Source organism: Pan paniscus, chromosome X (assembly GCF_029289425.2).
Source record: "Pan paniscus chromosome X, NHGRI_mPanPan1-v2.0_pri, whole genome shotgun sequence".
NCBI lineage: Eukaryota > Metazoa > Chordata > Mammalia > Primates > Hominidae > Pan > Pan paniscus.
This window is the reverse complement of record NC_073272.2, coordinates 27,233,566-27,254,482: the sequence shown is the minus strand read 5'-3', so window position 1 is coordinate 27,254,482 and position 20,917 is coordinate 27,233,566. Positions and strand designations below refer to the sequence as shown.

Here is a 20,917-nt window from a genome sequence, read left to right as displayed (position 1 = left end):
CTAAGAAGTAACCAACCTCAAGGTTATACACTGAAATACAAAGGTTACATACATAATGTATGAGGGATATTTTAAAATTTCATTTTATTGCTCTATTGTAGCTGTTGAGAGTGCTCCCAAGCCTGCAGGGATGGAAGTGATAGCTCTTAAACCTTACTTATCCATTGTCCACAGTGAACATTGCAAGCATTAAGTATTTCCAAATGGGTACCATGGTAACATCAATACACTTGCCTTGGCTATGATTATCCCACTCACTCTACAACATGCCAGTTGAGTTTTTTTTTTCAGTGCTGCTCTACTTGATAAAACTACCTGTCCATTGTACTACTTATAAATGGAGAAAAGTAAATTTATCAACAAATCCTGCTACACAGATTTCTTCTAATCTATCAAAAAATCAGGGCCTTAAGGCATCAAAGCTCACCCCAGCTGTGCTCTTTTTCTGCAAAGTAATGGCAGAATTGCAACACAATCAGGGAAGCATTTTTCTCTAGAACTGGATTTAATCACATCATTTTATAATGTAAATAGCAAAAGTGGCTTACCCTGACTCTGAGGCATTGGAACCCTCCTGGGGACTCTACTTTTACTGGCTGACCTCTAAGAATACCCAAGGGTAAAGAGGAAATGTGGTGAGGCAAAATCCACACTGCTTAGAAGTGTATAAAGAAAAAAACACATGCAAAAACCTCTGTTTTTAGACAAATCCCCTGATCAAGAAAAAAATCTTGATAGACCAGTTAAGAAAAATCTCTGCTTCTGAAGAGACCAACCTCTGGGGAAGCTTTCACAGATGATAAAGTTAGCAGTCACAGTGATTGAAAGGGGACATTATACTTTAAAATGTAATGCTGTTAGGACAGATGTGGTTAGGAGAAGAAAAAAAAAGACTATACTGCATACATCTAGAAATACTAAAATAGAAATAAAAATGCCTACTTTGCCATATTTTCCTAGGAGTTAGTATATTTACCCATTTTCCGTTAGGCAGGAAAAGAAGATTGAGTTGAAAATATCCTCCCTGTCAATAGGTTAAAAAGTGATCAACAGTTAGCTGATGGAATTTTATTCCATTCAATTATTTAGTGCCCACTGAAGGCCCCTTTTCCCATCCAACAGGAAATTGCCTTTCTTAGAAATGAAAAACATCCATCAATCTACACAATACAGTTTTATTATACACATAAAAATCCATATTTTAGCCCCAGCCAATGTTTCTTGGGGTCACATAACTCTGTCTAAACAATAGTGGAAATCAAGAATTAAGAAGGTCCTGGAAGAGTATCTGTGTAGTAAAAAGCTTCACTTTTTTTCTTTAAATTCACAAGCTATACAACAAGTGATAGCTACCTATGCAATCTAGGTATAAGTACAGCTTCGTTTTCCAATTCCTTTAAGGAAGACTAAACAACATTCTTATTTCTCAGAGCTTCTTAGCACTGACCAGGTTTTTGTTTGGGTGGGGATTAGGTTTAGAATTAACATGAAGAAAGGTGCTTTCCCTGAGTTTAGATATTTCTGTTTCTTAAATAAGCCTAGTGCCATCAAGTAAGAGATACATAAAAAGTGGCTCGTTAGAAAATCAGACTTTGAAGAAAAGATAATCCATATTATATTTGCAACCCTGCAAGCCTAGAGAAATGAGCATTTGCAAGTGTATGAGTAGTTGAACAAGTCTTTCATTTATACACAAAGTTTATATAGCACAAAATCATATAAATTCTAGTTCACATAACTAATGTGACTTTGTCCTTAAAGCAGCCAGCTGGATTTGAGAGCAATTTGGCTGCCACAGAAGACATTCCATATCACAAGGGTTGATTTGGCAAATTTGCTGGTTTGCAGGTGTTTCCTTCTTTTTCTATATGTAATTCCCAAGAAGCCTTCTAATTGATCAAAAATGTAACTACTATCCCTGGTAGGAGAGACACATTCTTCAACCAACAATACACAAGTGACTGAGTTTCAGGGACAAACATTTTCACTATGCCTTCCAACCCTCTTTGCAATGTACCATCCTCCAAAACCCACCATCAGGAAACTTACCATCACAGTCTTGGCACTGTTAATTAAAGGCATTACAATGATTTATATCTGCAACTATTTTGAGTTAATTGTTTTTATAATTTCATGCTATTCACACTACTTTTTAAACTACAACCACCATTGGCAGTACTATGTAAATATTTAACAGTGGCTACCTACTTTGGACATTTCCATCATAATGGATTTTTTCATTGTAAATGCTGACTGTATTTATATAATCACATTTATAAGTAAATCCTGCCAAATTCACCTTTGAAGCCTCTGGTTTATGCTGGTATTACTTCATAATGTCCAATTTTAGATATTAAATATTTAATACTAATATTTCTTCTACTTGCATGAGCTGAAAATGTGTTTCCTGGCTCTTCGAATCCAAACTATTAACATTATTTTAACAAGGCAATTTATTGTCTTCAGGCCAGGCATGGTGGCTTATGCCTATAATCCTAGTGCTTTGAGAGGCTGAGGTGGGAGGATCTCTTGAGGCCAGGAGTTTGAGATCAGCCAAGCAATACAGCAGGACCCTGTCTCTACAAAAACATAAAAGAATTAGCCAAGTGTGGTAGCACATACCTACAGACCCTGCTACTTGGGAGGCTGAGGCGGGAGGATTGCTTGAGCCTAGAAGTTCGAGGTTGCAGTGAGCTATGATCATGCCACTGCACTCCAGCCTCAGTGACAAAGTAAGACCCTGTCTCAAAAAAAAAAAAAATTATTGTCTTCAAATTCCAACATAAAGTAAACCAACACCTTAACTTTTCCACCTTAAAAGACTAGCTTACCCTTTAATTCACCTGGAGTGCATGCATTCCAAGTTTTCCTCATTGAATAGACGTGTTGTTTGGAAAAGCCAAGCACTTCTGTGTGTTTGGTGAGGAGATGGAGGGCTTACCTGGAACTTAACCTAAAACCAGATTTAGTGAACAAAGTAAATCTTTGATTCAAAGATTAAACTATACTTAAAAAAAAAATAATTATCATTACAGGCTTTAAAAGTCCTGGAGTGCAGATGCCACAAGGGTGATAACCAAGTTTCACTTTATTGCTACAGAAACAAAACATCTCAAAGAAAATGGAAGAACAACACTCAATAATCCAGCCAAGGAAACATCAAATTTAATTTGGCACATCCTAAGGGTCAAGCGTGTAGCAAGGCAACATTGATTAAACTCTCTCAGCAAAGATCAAAGAGATGTCAGCAGAGTTACTACAAGCGAAAACCATTCAATTCTAAAATGTTAACAAACAGAATTCCGCAAGATCCATATTGCAATGAATGGATCTCAGATATACTGATTGCCTCACTCAGATTGTTGGATTTCTACCTTACAAGAATTTAGGGAAAACCTTTGTGATATATTCTGTTCTACATTTGGAAAAATTAATAATTAGTCAGATGTGTAAGTAAACAAAAAAGAAGACTTAATTTGTGTTTGGAGTTGGTTACCTTTACTGAGCCAAAAGAAGACAGTCAGGAGGGCAACCATCTGAATAAATATTCTATGTTATTTAACAGGCTATGATAAGACACTCCAAGAAACATCTTATTTACCAACCTGCCTCAATGCCTGAATTTCTATCAATATTAAATCATTTCTTGTCATCATTCTCTCCATATGTCTTCTCAAAAATGCAAATATTCCTAGGGAGAAGAGTGTACTCAGGGTTGCAACTCCCATATTTCATGCCTTTTTGTGAATTAGAAAAAGGTGTTCTGGTGGATAGATACTGCTCCACTGGATCAAGGCTGAGGCTCTGGGTTCAATTTCAGCCCTCAACAGTACCCATAGGCTGCAGCATTTGTGCACAACAATACAAGATTGCCTGCTTTTGCTCAATAAACCCAGGTTTATTTCCTTGGAAATCTCCATGTTGTTGATGCTACTGAAAAGTAATATCCTCCCTACCCTAGGCAAAACCTTCTTGAGAGACCCCAAAATGAAATTTTACCACTATTCTATCAGCAGTCCTGAGAGAAAACTCAGGTTTTAGGCTGAACCTTCATGGTTCCTCAAGGACACTTGCTCCAACCAAGCCTCTTAATCCCTGATACCTGTGATGGCTGCCCCCAAAAGGAAACCCTTTGAGTCACCGAAGCTTCTTTAGTTTCAACCACCTCCCCGCTACCACCTCCCTACCCCCAACCAACTCTTTCTTCGACTGAAAATCTTCTTCCGAAACTTTTATTTCTGGAGCTTTGATTAAATGGTGTGCTGGAGCTAGCTCCTATGGCCTTGCTAGAGCCAGTTGTGCACACCTTCTCCCAATTCCACATTCAGTAATGTTATGTTGGTGGCTTGAAATCAGCCATAATGGGAGTATTTATATCACAGAAATCAACAGACACTCCAAATTGGGGCATTTTGAAAATTAAGATCCCTTTTTTTAAACATTTACCAGCACACCATTGCTCTGATTCAAAAACTTTAAAATTTTTTCTCACCCTCTTACAAAATTAGTTTCTAATTTTCATTACTATTTTTTCATCAGCTAAAATCTGGTTCTCCCAAGATATCATCATTTATCTTGAAGCATTCTTAAGTGGAAGTAGGTCATTTTGCCATATTCCTGTAACATATTTCTTTCAGGTAGCCCTTTAAGGCACTATATTGAAGGAATATTTTTCCTTTATACCATTATAACATTCAATGTATAATTCTATCATGAATTCCCTCATCACAATATGTTATGCATCTGTCTCCCTATTTTCCTGAAAGCTATTTGAGGACAAGAGTCATATTAGACTAATATTTGTACATCCAGTAGATTATCCTCACTTCCGATTGCTGTTCAAAACCATTGCTCTGATCATCCTCCTGTAAGAATGTTTCTGCTTTCAAGATTATGTCATCAGGCTTCACTTCCTCTGCATCTCCTCCTTGCATTCATGTCTAGGCCTTGAGTAGCTCCCTCATATTCAATGAGAGCTGATATCCTTCTTTCAACTCTGAGCCCTGATCTCATCTTGGGTAACTTCAACATCCTTGAGGATGTATCATGCAGTTTGTATCCACAAAGATCCACATTTTTTCAACCCCATTCTACTTTAGCTACTATCACCTGAGACCATATCCTGAACCTTCATTTCTCCAGGAAATTTTCCACTTGAAATATACCAAACTCCAAGTTCCCACTGGCTGAAACAACATCTATTCTTCCACTATACTTCCTGTTTAACTTTACCAACAATATATCTTTCATTCTTCCTTTTTTTCCCCAGGTCACCAGGTCATCATATTCTTTCAGGTCCACATATTCCCTATCAAACTTAAACTCCATGAAGAATAATTTGAATCACTTTCTTGGAAGCACTTCCAACTTACTCAATCTGCTATCCATCCATGGCATTGACTCTGACATCGCTCAGCATCTAATAGGTACTGGCAGCCACCTTCTCTTATATCCAGACTGCTGAGAGAAAGAGAAAAAGGACAACTGCACAGATAGGTTTCATGACAGAGTCATGGTCTCCAGCTGCAGGTGGTCTCCAACTGGCTCTCAGCAAACTTCTTATAAATCTCTAATTTGTTCTTGCTTTCATTTTTTTAAATTTATTGTGTTCAAATATACATGTACTATTTATCATTTTAACCATTTGTAAGTGTCCTGCTTTCATTTTTACAGAAGCTTTTCTGAACATTTACTGCTCTCCTTGAAACCTCTACACCATTCTTATTCCCTTTCAGGAGATAAACTTTTCTCCTGATTCACAATTAAAAGTAAGGTTCTATGCAAGCCCAATGCTAACATTTGCAGAGCCCAGAGCAAGAATACAAATGGAGGCCTTTACCTGCCACCTACCCCACACATTTTTCTTCTGCCCAGATCCTCCTCTTCCCTCTAGCAGTATGAAGAGCCTCCCTAACAAACCTATGGACACCCCAACTTGTATTTCTAAGCTCCATCTACATTCCCCAAGCAGATACCTCTTGGCCGTCTCTCACATCTAAGGGTACAAACAACAGTGTCATAGCCTTCCCCCAGTAAGACAGATCTTGAGAAGAAAACTGTGCAGGTCCTGAAAGTGGGCTGAGGTTATCTGAGAGGAAAATTCTTAAGTCACAAGTACCTGGAGCATGGTTTAGAAAAAGAAGTTCAAACTCTAGGTGGGCATATCCTATTAGCTCTATGGACTTCTCACCTCACGAAGAGGGCATAGTCATAGGAGGATCAGAAAGGGGCATTAAACGCAAAGGAACCATGGCATGGATTCCAACTGCCTACGTTCTCCTTACTTTGTTATGCTGTACCATATACATCCTATACTTCAGCCGTACCACCAAAAATAATTATTTCCAAAATAGGCAATTCTGCAAGTCATACAACTCTGTGCCTTTGACCATTCCTCTCTACCTATCTGGAAGTTCTTTTTCCTACTCCCTAGTCTGTTAAGCTAACTCCTCTCAGACTCAGTTTACCCATCAGCTCCTTTGGAAAGACTGAATTAACCATAACTTCCTTGTGCTCCTATGGCACCTTATTCATTTCTCTATTACTGTACATATCACATTGCTCTGACATGTTTACATGTTTGTCTCTACAACTACGTTGTAAGCTCCTGGAGGGAATGCACTATGTTCTATCCATTCTTTCATTCATTGATTCACTCACTGATTCTAGAACCTTTTCCTTTTTTTATTTTTTTCTTTGTCTTTTTTTTTACTATACTTTAAGTTCTGGGATACATGGGCAGAACATGCAGGTTTGTTACATAGGTATACGTGCGCCATGGTGGTTTGCTGCACCCATCAACCCATCATCTACATTAGGTATTTCTCCTAATGCTATCCCTCCCCTAACCCCGAACCCCCTGACAGGCCCCAGTGTGTGATATTCCCCTCCCTGTGTCCATGTGTTCTCATTGTTCAACTCCACTTATAAGTGAGAACACGTGGTGTTTGCTTTTTTTGTTCTTGTGTTAGTTTGCTGAGAATGATGGTTTCCAGCTTCATCCATGTCCCCGCAAAAGACATGAACTCATCCTTTTTTATGGCTGCATAGTATTCCATGGTGTATATGTACCACATTTTCTTTATCCAGCCTATCACTGATGCATTTGGGTTGGTTCCAAGTCTTTGCTATTGTGAACAGTGCTGCAATAAACATGCATGTGCATGTGTCATTATAACAGAATGATTTATAATCCTCTGGGTATATACCCAGTAATGGGGTTGCTGGGTCAAATGGTATTTCTGGTTATAGATCCTTGAGGAATTGCCACACTGTCTTCCACAATGGTTGAACTAATTTACACTCTCACCAACAGTATAAAAGCGTTCCTATGTCTCCACATCCTGCTAGTATTGGCAAATAATATTCCTATGGATAAGATGCAAGAAAACAGTAAAATGGCTTTGTTTTCCTAGATATCCTATAGAATCCACTCATCTCTCTAATTTCTCCAATGTTTCCACTCACCACTCACTAGATTAACAAATCTGGAGGGCTCCCATAGGTTAAATAGTCTATCAGGCATTGTGTGTGTCTATGGGAACAGATATATAATAGGAAAGGTAGTGTTCTTGCTCTTATATGACTTTGCATTTTAATTTGGGATACAGCTTATATCCTCCAAATAACAGTACAATAACAAAGAGTGCTAGCAAAGTCACGCTAAATCATCTCTCTCTAGTTCAAAGTTCCACAGATCTCTAGAGCAGGGGCAAAATGCCACCAGTCTCTTTGCATAGCAAGAGTGACCTTTATTCCAGTTCCCAACAAGTTCCTCATCTCCATCCAAGACCACCTCAGTCTGGACTTCATTGTCCATATCACTATCAGCATTTTGGTCAAAGCCATTCAACAAGTCTCTAGGAAGTTCCAAACTGTCCCATATCTTTCTGTCTTCTTCTGAGCCCTCCAAACCCTTCCAACCTCTGCCTGTTGCCCAGTTCCAAAGTCACTTCCACATTTTGGGGTATCTTTACAGCAGTGCCCCACTAACTGGTACCAATTTATTGTATTAGTCCATTCTTACATGACTAATAAAGACATATCCTAGACTGCGTAATTTATCAAGGAAAGACGTTTAATTGACTCACAGTTCTGCAGGGCTGGGGAGGCCTGAGGAAACTTACAATCATGGAGGAAGGGGAAGCAAACACATCCTTCTTCACGTAATGGCAGCAAGGAGAAGTGCAGAGCAAAGTGGGGGAAAAGCCCCTTATAAAACCGTCAGATCTCATGAGAACTCATTATCACAAGAACAGCATGGAGGTAACTGCCCCCATGATTCAATTACCTCTCACCAGATCCCTCCCCTGACATGTGGGGATTATAGGAAGTACAATTCAAGATGAGGTTTGGGTGGGGACACAGCCAAACCATATCAGCTGCAGTTTGGGTTCAAGTCTGTTTTGCATGAGCATAGCCCTTGGGACAGAGAGCTATCCAGACCAAAGAGTATATTTCATGGCAGAGGAACAGACACAAGAGAATAAGCCCAACTACACTAGCATATTTCAGGCCTCTGCTCACATCACATTCACTAGCATGCCACTGGCCAAAGCAAGTAATATGGCCAAGACCGGCATCTATAGGATAGTGTAGTAGACAATCTTCCCATGGAGATGAACAGGAAAAGGATGATTATTTCCTGAACAATAATCGAATCTACCATACAAAGACAATAGTAGTCTCATGTCAAATTTTTCCAAGGAATAGAAACATTAAGAACTCCCCCTAAGAAGATATCACAGTCATACTACATTCAACAGTTAGGCGTTCAATGTGGATTTTTTTTTTCTAGTTTGGGCCATGAATATTTTGTAAACAATATCTCATGCATCTTCACATTTCTGTGTTTTATAAACAGTTCAACAAATTAGATGTCAAAGAATCCTAAGGGCGGAAGTTTCCTGATAAGAGGAATCTCAAAGAAATTACAGTATATTTAGAAACCAGAATGACATTTCCATCCTTTATTTGTTTACCACTTGAACTTTAACAACTATATGGCAATGCAGGAAAAGTTTTCTTAGTCATTCTCTGGGTGATTTTTCAGTCTCCTGAAAAATTATAGATCCAACAATGGTTCAAGGACTTCATAATTCACCAAAATTATCTAAACTTCTAGAAAAGCTATTTTTTCTGAAATGCCCAGGACTTATAGCCTATGAAGCTAAAGCTGACCTGCTTTCGGCTTGAGGTCTTTCTCGATCTGTGGAATTTATGAATAAATCCATTTTTGCTGTGGTATCTGTTTATGGTTAAGAGATAAAAAGTGATTCACATTTTTGAGATACCAGCAATAACAGCAATACTAGCAGTAACAGCTATTCCAATTACAATCCTGACCAGTGGCTATAAAAGTACCACTTTATACCTAAGCCTCATGAAAGTGCCCCAGCATGGTGGCATGATTCAATGAGTTGTTTTTCTCTTTACTGATGTGTGTCCTTATATTTTAGGGCATTATTTATGGTTTTCTTCCCCTGATGCTCTTTAGATTTCTGGTCAGTGATATTTTATCACAGATAGAAAAAAAAAGACTTAATTAGGTTTTTAAAAGGTTTGGCTTTAGCTCTAACCATAGTGATTTTATCACAGCATGGGCAGAGAGAGGAGAGAAGCCAACACAAAGTAGTGAAAAGGAAGTCTCAGCAGGCAAGATGGCAAAGTTTTTAGTGAGAAAATTAGGTTGGACAGGATACACACACAGTACAGTCTAGCAAGCAATCGATAATGTAAAATTTGGTATTTAGATGGCATCCCTTTATTCTAAGAATTCAAGTTTCTTTCCAGACACAAAGTACTCTTAACAACATTCATGTGGGTCAAGAAGCAAGTATTGCTGGGTCAGACTTGCAAAGGAGAAAACAAGAGAGCTGTCTGGGTCAAATAGAAACACTGTCAACCAGGATCTTAAAAACTAAATCTAGCCATCCACACAAGCTAAATGACATTAATATGATAAAAACAGGTGGTCCTAGGATGTTAAGGTATGGCAAACAGAGAGGATTGAGGGCACATTAAGTGGCAATGGACTTGAACCCCAGCAGCTATGGTTTTGACTCAGGTAGAAATCACATATAATATTTTTCCCAAAGTGTTGGTTTGATATTTGTGGATATTAAAAGCCAAGACAAAAGAGGACTTTGTTTTTGGTAGTATTTCTAATAGAAATCTCCTGGCACACACACACATATATACATACACATGCCCAAAATCACCTAAGTGTGTCACCTTTAGAATAAAACAAATAATTAAATGTGCAAGATTATAGCAGTTAGAAAATAATTAATCAAACATCAACACAAAATGCAAAAATTAATCAAATACATAACCGAGGATTCTCACAAAAGTAATTAAATAGCTTTATTGACTTATAAAAAGACTAGTTTTATTTCTTGCAGTATTTAGAGTTCTTAAACTTTATGATGAATAATAAGCTCTTAGATAAATGATAAACAGATTTCTTATTTTTTTAAATGCTATTTCCTATTCTACCTTATTATTGTAACATTAAAAAATATTATAACATCTAAATGAGTAAATGCCCACTCACTCTTCTCCTTTTCCAAAATCAATAAAACCTCATTTCATCATTAATTACGGTGAATATGTAAACTCTTTTAGAAATAATTATTTTGTCCTATATTTAAAAAATGGCTCCTTACCTTTGGAAAATAACATATAACTCTCACCGCTTTTGCTAATGATATAGTATTGATCAGCTTATTCCATATAAGGATGTGAGGGTTTTTTTCAGCTTTATTGAAGTATGATGAACAAATAAAAGTTGCCCATATTTAGGGCATACAATGTGATGTTTTAATATACGTATACATTGTGAAATGATTACCACAATCAAGTTAATTGGCATATCCATCACCTCACACAGTTACCATTTTTGTTTGTGTGTAGTGAGGACACTTAAGATCTATTCTCTTAGCATATTTCAAGTATACATTACATTAACTATAGTCACCATAGTGTTCATTAGGTCTCCAGTACTTATTCATCTTACAGCTGAAGGTTTGTATCATTTGACCAATAGCTCTCCTTTTCCCCCACCCCACAGCCTCTGAGAACCATGATACTACTCTGTTGAATACGAGTTTGACTTTTTTTTAGATACCACATATAAGTGAGATCATGCAGTATTTGTCTTTCTGTGTCTGGCTTATTTCACTTAACATAATGTCCTCAAGGCTCATGTGTGCTGTTGCAAATGGTAGGATTTCCTTCTATTTTAAAGCTGAATAGTATTCCACTGTATGTACATATATATCACATTTTCTTTATCCAATATCTGTCAGTAGACACTTAGGTAGATTCCACATCTTGGCTACTGTGAATAGTGCTGCAATAAATATGAGAATGCAGATATCTATTCGACACACTGACTACATTTCTTTTGGATATGTACCCAGAAGTGGGATTGCTAGATCAGATGGTAGTTCTATTTTTAGTTTTTTGAGGAACCTCCATAGTTTCCCATAATGGTTGCACAATGGTTGTACTTTCCCACCAACAAGGGTTCGTTTCTCTCTACATCCTTGCTAACACTTGTTTTCTCTTGACTTTTTGATAAAAGCTCCCCTAACAGGTATGAGGTGATATCTCATTGTGATTTTAATTGGCATTTCCCTGATGATTAGTGATATTAAGCATCTTTTAATATACCTGTTGGCCATTTGTACGTCGTCTTTGGGAAAATATCTGTTCAGGTCCTTTGTCCATTTTTAGATGGAGTTTGGTTTTTTTGCTATTAAGTGGAATTTCTCATATATTTTGGATACTATACATCCAATAAGAATGTGTTCTGAAGACGATTATTTCATGTATTCACTAAATTTCTTCAGAAATTTTCTCTCCCAAAGAGCTAATACTATTTACAGAAACTTTCCACTTATAGTATTAACATTATGTAATTAAATACTGAGAGCTCAAATGAGAAAAACAGCAATATAAAAACTGTCAATGCATTTCTGTTTTAGGGTTCTAGAGTAAAATCTCTGTAATCTTTGAAACCTAATGACTTACCCTCTCACTATCTATAGAAAACTGTGGATAAAATCAGTACTGAGAAAAGATTAGGAATGCCAATAGAAATATGAAAAAAAGGCTGTTTTTTTATTTTGATCTGTTTTACCTGGAGACAGGGAAAGGTGTTCTAGATGTTGTTGTAATTTCGTGTGGTAGAACACACACATACTGACACACACACACACACACATGCACATACAAACACAGTTTTGAAAATGAACTTACAATACTTGTGTTGTATCCACTGAAGTGGATTAACAAAATAAAGATAGATGTCAATGAATTAATCTAACACCCAACTCTAACACTTTACAGCTATGTTTCCATTACACACTTCTTTACCATACTAATTCAGCAAACTTGACATTGATCACAAACATATATGCATATATTCAACACTATCTGCTGCATAAGTACAATTCAGGGGAAAGGAGTTAGCCACAATGGGATGTCAGTAATGAAAGCTCATTTAGGATAACACTCCTCTACCAGAGAAGGGTAAAGGGTTGGGTGGCCCAGTTTCTGACCCAGTAATATTTGCCAAAATCCAAATGATACTTCAAAATATTTTTCCAAAACCAGAGTGGCACAACACATAGAGCCTCAGGTGGAGTAACTTGGTTATGATTTATATATCTTTAAAATTAGTTTTCAACTTGAACTAAAAATCAATTAGGTTGTATAAACAGACTTTTCTTTTGCCCTTTTTCTGTCAGTAAAATTGTAAACCAACAGGGAAAAAGGAGACTTTCAATGTGCCCAGTAGGGAAAGAAGAATGTAACATTCTAAATACACATAGCTAAAAGTATATAGGAAAATCAAATGCCATGCTTTGAAACATACATCGGAAGTACTAAACTTTCCAGAAAACTCTTGCCCATCCTTACTAACCAAATTCTTCACTCCCAAACCCTAGATTCAGCCGAGAAGCTTGAGATTTCTCGTGATCAGGATGTACAAAGGTTATAAAGACGTCAAAATTACACAACAATCATGCATTTTAGGCTGCCCATCTCTGGGAGAAGGAAAGAAAACACTGGATCATGATGATTCAGAATCATTTAATGCACTGTTTTGACAGATTTCAAATTCTTAAAGTAAAAGAAAACCTCTTAATAAAACAGAAATGAAGACAAAAATACAACTAAGCAACAAACAGTATAATGGAAGATATTTGAAGGTATTTTGACATTTCCCCCAAACAATAGTCTTTTGGTAAATTTGTAAACTAGAGGAAATATATTCATGAAGTGAGGACAGAAAACACAAAAATGTTTTCAAAAGTAAATAAATTGTTTCAAAATCATACCAAGCAGCATATTTCCAACATTAGCATTAAGACACAAATGTAACTAAAAACAAAAAACAAAAATGAAAGGAAGCAAAAAAATTAACATAAAGCATTTTGCCCATATTTTAATAGCTATAAATGTTCAATAAACTCAAAAGGGGCCATACAAAGAAGCAAAATAGCCATAATGATATTTCACTCCCTTTTTAGTCTTTAATTTACTGGCAAAGTAACAGATATTGAGTAGTTAATGAAATTAACCAACATCCCAGAAAAAGAAACTCAAAGAATAATTATACATATAGCTATGCAATCCCACTTCCCAAATGCTCCAGGACATTCTAAAATTAAAATTCTCTATCATCAAACAGGCCAAAAGAGGTAAGCGGTTCCAATTTTTACTTGGAATATATAGCATGCTGTGAGATTTAAAGAGATAGTGTTTGATAGTGTTTTAATTTTATGAGATGCTATACTAATGAAAATATAAAGTAAAAAAACATATGTAAATGTATAATTCATGGTCTTACAGTTCTTTATTCTTAAATCAATTAAAATATTATATGTGTGTGTGTTTTGTTAGCGTTTTTGTTTTGCTATGAAGCATTAACCAGCTTTATAAAAGTTGTTCACCAAAAGAAATGCAATAATGTTAATAAAAATCTAGTTTGGATGTTTCCATTTTATCTCATTAAGCTAGTTTCAAGAGCTAAAGAAAGTGTCCCTATTTCTGTTTACTTTCTAATAATAATAAAGCTTATAAGCATTTTGATAAATTTTGATTAAAATATGTCTTGGTTTCAAGAAAAGTTAGAGCCACCATCTGCATTCATAATTCACAAAGGTTACGCAAAAGACTAAAGGAAAAATTTGCAGTAGTTTTGTACAAGAAACTGGAAACAGAAGAAACTAAACCACAACATACCATTCCCTCTTTAAAGGATTTTGCAAACGTGTAAAGTAGGTTTATTTATAAATGCTTGTAAAGTAGGTTTCGGAGCCAGAATGAGAAACAAGGACAATCAAGGGTTTGCAAATAATTCAGAAAAGCATGTAAGAAAGAAACTACAAGCATCTGTTCACCTTGCGGATCACTGTAGAAAGTAGGGATTTCAATGGGCTTGTAATTCTTGACAAGCATCAGTATAAATGTATACAAGAGGCAAGGCGATTTCATAGTTGTTATGTTCGGTTTTGTTTGTTTTGTTTTGTGTTTGGGGCAAGTATCATGTGTGGCATACTTCAATGCCAGATAAAGGTTTGTGCTATTAAAAGGTAATGAGTTTAAGTGTTCTTTAATACAGATGGAAATAACAGAACATAGAAACAAGGAGAGATGTACAGTGCTATTCACTTGCAAAATTCTTCGTGAACCTCCCTGCTTCTTCAGCAGAGGGCACTCTGCAATGAAAAGTGCTTGGAAGCCGAGGATGCTATCTTTGCAATGTAATATCCAAGAATACAGTCACAATGTAACATCGAGAATACAGCAAAAGAACTGCCTTCCCACTTTAACTTGTCTATCTATGGGAAACTCGAATGGTCATGCTATGGTGCTTAGATAGGGGTGAATACACACCTATTCATGATTAGTTTGTAGCTCACTCTCCACACCAGTGTTACCCAAACTACCCAAGCTGCCTTCTTCCTTCTTGGTCTATCATGAGGATCTATATGTAGCAAAGCGATCAATCCTATGAATGCTGAGAAATCACTACAAATTGCTGAAAATATCAATGTTCTGGCATGAAAACCCCTTATTTAAAAATTGACAGTTTCAAATGGAAAACACTATAGAATTAAACCTTCCTTTCTGCTCCAAAACAATACTGAAGGTAGAATACCCCTTCCTTCTACTTTCCCAGCCCCATTGCATGATTATAGTTATCATGGTCCAGGAGCCTCAGTTGTCTAAACAGTTGGGACCATAGAGAATGCTGTAGAAATGAAAGCATATTTAACAGAATAGACTTTAACCAGGGCTCAGGTTCTGCCACTTATTTAGCTTGCAATTCCTTGGTTCCTTATTGCCAAATTAGTACATAGCAGATATGAGAAACTAAATGAGATGATGTATGTCAAGCGTTCAGTGTTTGGTGTAGCAAGCACTCTGGACATTTCAGCTCTTGTCATCATTAATAAAAATGGTATTTCTCTGTCAATGACATATGCTTCTCATCATTTCATTACTTTCTACTCTTAGAATATATTCACTTTGTCAATTGTACTTCAAAAACGCTGAAAAATGAATATATTCACTTGTTTTGATTTTTTAGAATCATAAAATATAGTTATATCAACAATTTAACAGTAAGGGGTCTAAATAAGGATTAAAAGTCCCACCCCCTCCTCCCCTCTATTCCTACTTTATTGAGATAATATTGTTAAAATATGGCACTGAAAATTTAGAGCTTATCCCCCCATAAATATATGTGTGTATATTAATATACATATATACACATATGTGTATGTGTATCATATATGTATGTGTACATATATAACAATAATATATATCTTTTCTTTAACTTGTTCTTTTCCCTTAAAAACTTATTTCAGACATCTTTCATGTCAGTACATATAGCACTATCTTGTTATTTTTAACAGGTGTATAGTATTCCATCCCCAGGCTGGACCATGATTTGTTTAACCAGTCCTCCATTGAGAAATATTCAGGTTATTTCTATGTTTGTATTGTAAATAATTTTGCAAAGAGCATTCTTTCACATAAAGCTTTGCATATATGTGTATATATATCCATAGAACTAATTCTTAGCAATGAAATTGCTAGGTCAAAAGTCGTCATTTTTAAAGATTTTTGACATATAAGTTTTGCCAAATTGGCCTACAAACAGGATTTATCAGCTTACATACCTACTGACCACTTATAAGAATAATTACATATTCACTTTGCTAGCACTCTTTGTTATTGTACTGTTATTTGGAGGATATAAGCTGTATCCCAAATTAAAATGCAAAGTCATATAAGAGCAAGAACACTACCTTTCCTATTATATATCCGTTCCCATAGACACACACAATGCCTGATAGACTATTTAACCTATGGGAGCCCTCCAGATTTGTTAATCTAGTGAGTGGTGAGTGGAAACATTGGAGAAATTAGAGAGATGAGTGGATTCTATAGGATATCTAGGAAAACAAAGCCGTTTTACTGTTTTCTTGCATCTTATCCATAGGAATATTATTTGCCAACAGCTTCAGAAAATTGTTCTCACAAAGGATATGGTGCATAAATAAACCTCTTTTCAAACTCAAGGTTTATCATGCATTCTTTATGTCACTGTAGTGAACTAAGTCTTCAGGTAGTAGCACCTCAGTGGCTTCAGAAATCTTACCAAGACTAAATTACTCCCCAAAATTTTGGAATGGGGAAATTACTATCAATTAATGCAATTAGGATCAATCTGAAAGCTAGCATGAGGTAGCACTTGAATAGTTGAAACCCCAGTAATTCAGATTTGGCAAAAAGTTAAATGGAACACCAAAAATAGGCCACAGAATTGTCTGCGGGTATTATAGAACATTTCAGCAATATTGGGTATAGAACAGTACTGTTCTACCAATTACATGAGGTGGCAGCTAATGGTTTAGGGAGCTATGGTATTTGGTGACAAGCTGCAGCACTTAAAATGCCAGCTATTAATTTTGTTGTCTATTATTTATTTTAAATATTAGTCGGAGAATGTCAACTGGACTTCAGGCTATTAGAAATCCCCTAGATGGTATAATTTCTATGAAGGGAAATGTACCTATCAGTTTATCATTTAACAAAATTTGTCACTTCTGAATGGTGGTAAGGGGTGAGATGTTTTGACTCTTCTAAGAGCACTTATTTGCCTTCTCTCATTTCCTTCAGGTTGAAAATTCTGCAAGGCATTCTTCTTTGAGAAATTTTCATGTAGAACCAATGGCACTCAATACACATTACTACCAAGGAATTGAAATTAACATTTTTGAGCTCCTCATATGTCCCTAACACCACCACAGGCTCCCCACGCATATTGTTCATTGTTCATTTAACCCTTACCACAACCTCACCAAATAGGTACTATCATTGTATACGTTTTATGTATGTGGAAGTGGACACAGAGAATGCATGTAACTTGCTCAGGGATTCAAAGCTAGTTATCTGCCTCCAAAGCTTATGTTCTTTCTACTATACTGCTGGTTTTTGTGCAACTATCAAAACTTCAAGAAAATGTTTTCAGATAAGAGCCTAAGCAAAAAAGAGACAGCATTTTAATCTCTGGGAATTTTTAGCAATGAAACGAGCCAGTTCTCCCAATCAAGAAGGAATGATAAGGAATGATGAATGCAATTGTCCAATTTACAAACAGGCACAAGAACACTGAACATCATTAGTTGATTCTGGATTGCTTATACTGACAGAACAGAGCAGACATGTAGACAATCTGGGAATACAGACCTTTTAAAAATGATATTTTACCTTGGACTGCATTCTTTTCTCACTTGAATTATTGTAGTAAGGTCCAAATCCTTAGATATTAGCCTCTGAAACATTACGTTAAAGGGAAATTTATCCCATGCTGGACAGACCAGATTCCCATTAGGACATCACTTACTGTACTTGCCGTTCTAGCCTCTGCTTGATTTCTTCTAAAATCAGATCATATGCTCAGGCTGATGTCAAGGACAAGTGAGAACAAAATCCCTACATCTCAAAACTCACCTTATTTTAGAAACATAAAGGAAAGTCGAGATAGAACATAAGCAAAGTAATTACTGGAAAAAGGAGGGGAAAAAAAGGAGGGGAAAAACACAAATCAATAGGAGAAAATAGAGGGACTATTTTGCAGCTTGGATGAGATAATAAACAGGAACATAATTATTAGGTAATAAAACTTAATATACTTTGTTATTCAGTATGTGGGTTTAAAAAAAAAGGTAAAAGTAGAGACAAAGAATTCCACAGGCAAAATTTTACACAAAACTGCAAGGCAGATAATTGGAAGTTTGACTGCACAACTTCAAAAATTGGTAGCAGATCAAAGACCTCATAGTCTGGTATACTATACCCAGTTCTCTGACCCACACTTCTTAGGAACACAAACTCCATTTATGTTCCTCAGGGACCGAAATGATTTTATCCAAAGATAAAATGATAATCCTATATATAAGTTGTATATTGTTTCTAAATTGCCACATTAGCCTTTTAAACATTATTAAAAAAAAAAAAACTACATATAATAGCCGGGCATGGTGGCTCACACCTGTAATCCCAGCACTTTGGGAGGCCGAGGTGGGCGGATCACGAGGTCAGGAGTTCGAGACCAGCCTGACCAACATGGTGAAACCCCGTCTCTACTAAAAATACAAAAATTAGCTGGGCGTGGTGGCGCACGCACCACCACTGGAAGAGGCTGGGGCAGGAGAATCATCACTTGAACCCAGGAGGCGGAGGTTGCAGTGAGCTGAGATCATGCCACCATACTCCAGCCTGGGCGACAGAGCAAGACTCTGTCACAAAAAAAAAAAAAATCTATATATAATAATAAAGAACTCAACAAAAGAGAATTTTAAGTATAGACTTTAACTTCAGTACCAATATGAGTAAAGTTAGCAATATTTTCTTCACTCCTAATTTATTCCTTTACAAATAGAATGTTCTTATTAACTCAGGCACTATTTATTACACAATTATAAAAAACAAAGAATTTTATGTCAGCAAACAGTTTAGAAAGATACTTATTGAGTACTCACCATGAACATGGCATTTCACTAAGTACTTTATATCCATTATTTTCTTCAATACTTACAACTCTATAAGGAAAGTATTAATATCCACCATTTGGGGAATAAGGAAGATGAGTCTGGAAGAAGTTAAGTACATGTTCCAGTGATATATCCAGCAAATGGCCACCTGGGTTACTTCTACTACACCACATGGCCTCTTCTTCATAAGTTCAGAAATGAGAGGTACCAGCTGGGAGTAAGAAACATAGGTTTCAGCCCCTAGTCTACCATGTCATAGTTGCATTCTCTTCAGGAAAATAATTAACCTGTTTCTCCATTTCCTCTTCTCTAAAATGGGAAGAACAGTAGATGTAACTCTTAGAGTAGGTGAAAAAATTAAAGGAATACGTGCTTAACATATGCCAGCTGATATTATTAATTTCCAAAAAGAATTCTATGCTACCTATGTACAGTACATATTCAAAAATAAATTGAATAAATTTGGGCAGGGGGCATAGTGACACAGAATAAAGAAATAGCAATGAAAAAGGTCAAAAGTCAAGTAAGACTATCAGCTGTCTAGAGGCCAAGGCAACATTTATATCGCTCTCTTTCTCAAAGAACAGAACCTACATCAGTTGCCTCACAGAAAAGCTCAGCAGAGGATTGAAATAATGTGGCTCAAGTGTTCTGACTCTCTATGGTTTAACCCAGTGGTTCTCAAAGTGGGGTCCCCAGCATCAGCATTACATGAGAATTTGTTAAAAATGTAAATTCTCAAGCATCACCCTAGGCCTACTGAGTCAGAAACTGGGGGTGGAGCCCTGAAATCAGTGTTTTAAGCCCTTCAGGTGATTTGGATGCTCACTCAAGTGTGAGAGCCACTCTTCTAACTTGACTCAAGTACAGGTAGGACCTGGAATATGTCAGATAAGTGGGAGACTGAGTTTTCAGAGCCTACAATTCTGGCCATCTCCTACGGACAAAAAGAAAACTGCCCTAAAGGAGAATTCTATGTGGGGAAATATGGCCACTCAATTTGCCTTCCAAGATGTTAGCTACAAAACACACCTCTAAGTTTACCAGTCAAATGAGCCTGCTAAATGCAATCACTGTCACAGGCTAGAGATATAATGACTAAATATAATGTGGTATCCTGGATAGAAACCTGGAACAGATAAAGGACATTCGATTTAAAACAAAAACAAAAATGTAACTAAATCTGAATAAAGTATGGGCTTCAGGTAATAGTAATATATGAACACTGGTTCATTAGTTGTGAAAAATGTGCCATACTAATACGCACATACTAAGATATTAACAATAGGAGAAAGTAGATGTGGGATATCTCCATGCCATGGTTTCAACTTACCTATAAATCTAAAACTATTCTAAAATTTTCAATTTAGTTTTAAAATTCAGTTTTTCTTCCTGATAGTAAGTAGCTATCTAAATTGATTGCATGCCCGGTGTTCTCCTTAATAATGAAAATAGACCCACGGGAAAGTATATGTTTCAGAAAAGAAATTGGTTGTTCTTTCCACAAAGTCTGAAGTATTCTTAACACCTTCTATACTTTCTAATACCTTCTAAATGTTACATGAAGTGGCTGTAACGTTTTCATATATTCTTGTCCCTTTCTTCTCTCCAGCTGAACATGAATCTTCACTTTTCCCTATTTGAAATGACTTATTGCCTGTTTTTCCATATCTGCTTAAGCGAGCAACATTGTAAGTTTCAATTAATTGTATCTTCAACCTGAACATTCAATTTCCAATCCTGGACCTTTTGCTTAATAAACCTAAATGATTATATTAAACATGAAGCACTCAGCTTCCTTTTAATTATCTTGAGAATTCTAGAAGAGAATTTGG

At 36.3% G+C, this 20,917-nt stretch overlaps 1 long non-coding RNA gene across 1 annotated transcript in view; it reads left to right on the top strand.

Annotated features, from left to right (window-relative positions):
• LOC117977557 (uncharacterized) overlaps window positions 1-14,958 on the top strand; it is an 86,031-nt gene extending 71,073 nt beyond the window's left edge. Inside the window, exon 5 of the long non-coding RNA XR_004668751.2 lies at window positions 14,636-14,958. This is a non-coding gene — a long non-coding RNA (uncharacterized LOC117977557). The remainder of the gene's footprint in view (window positions 1-14,635) is intronic.
• The last annotated feature ends 5,959 nt before the right edge of the window (window positions 14,959-20,917 follow it).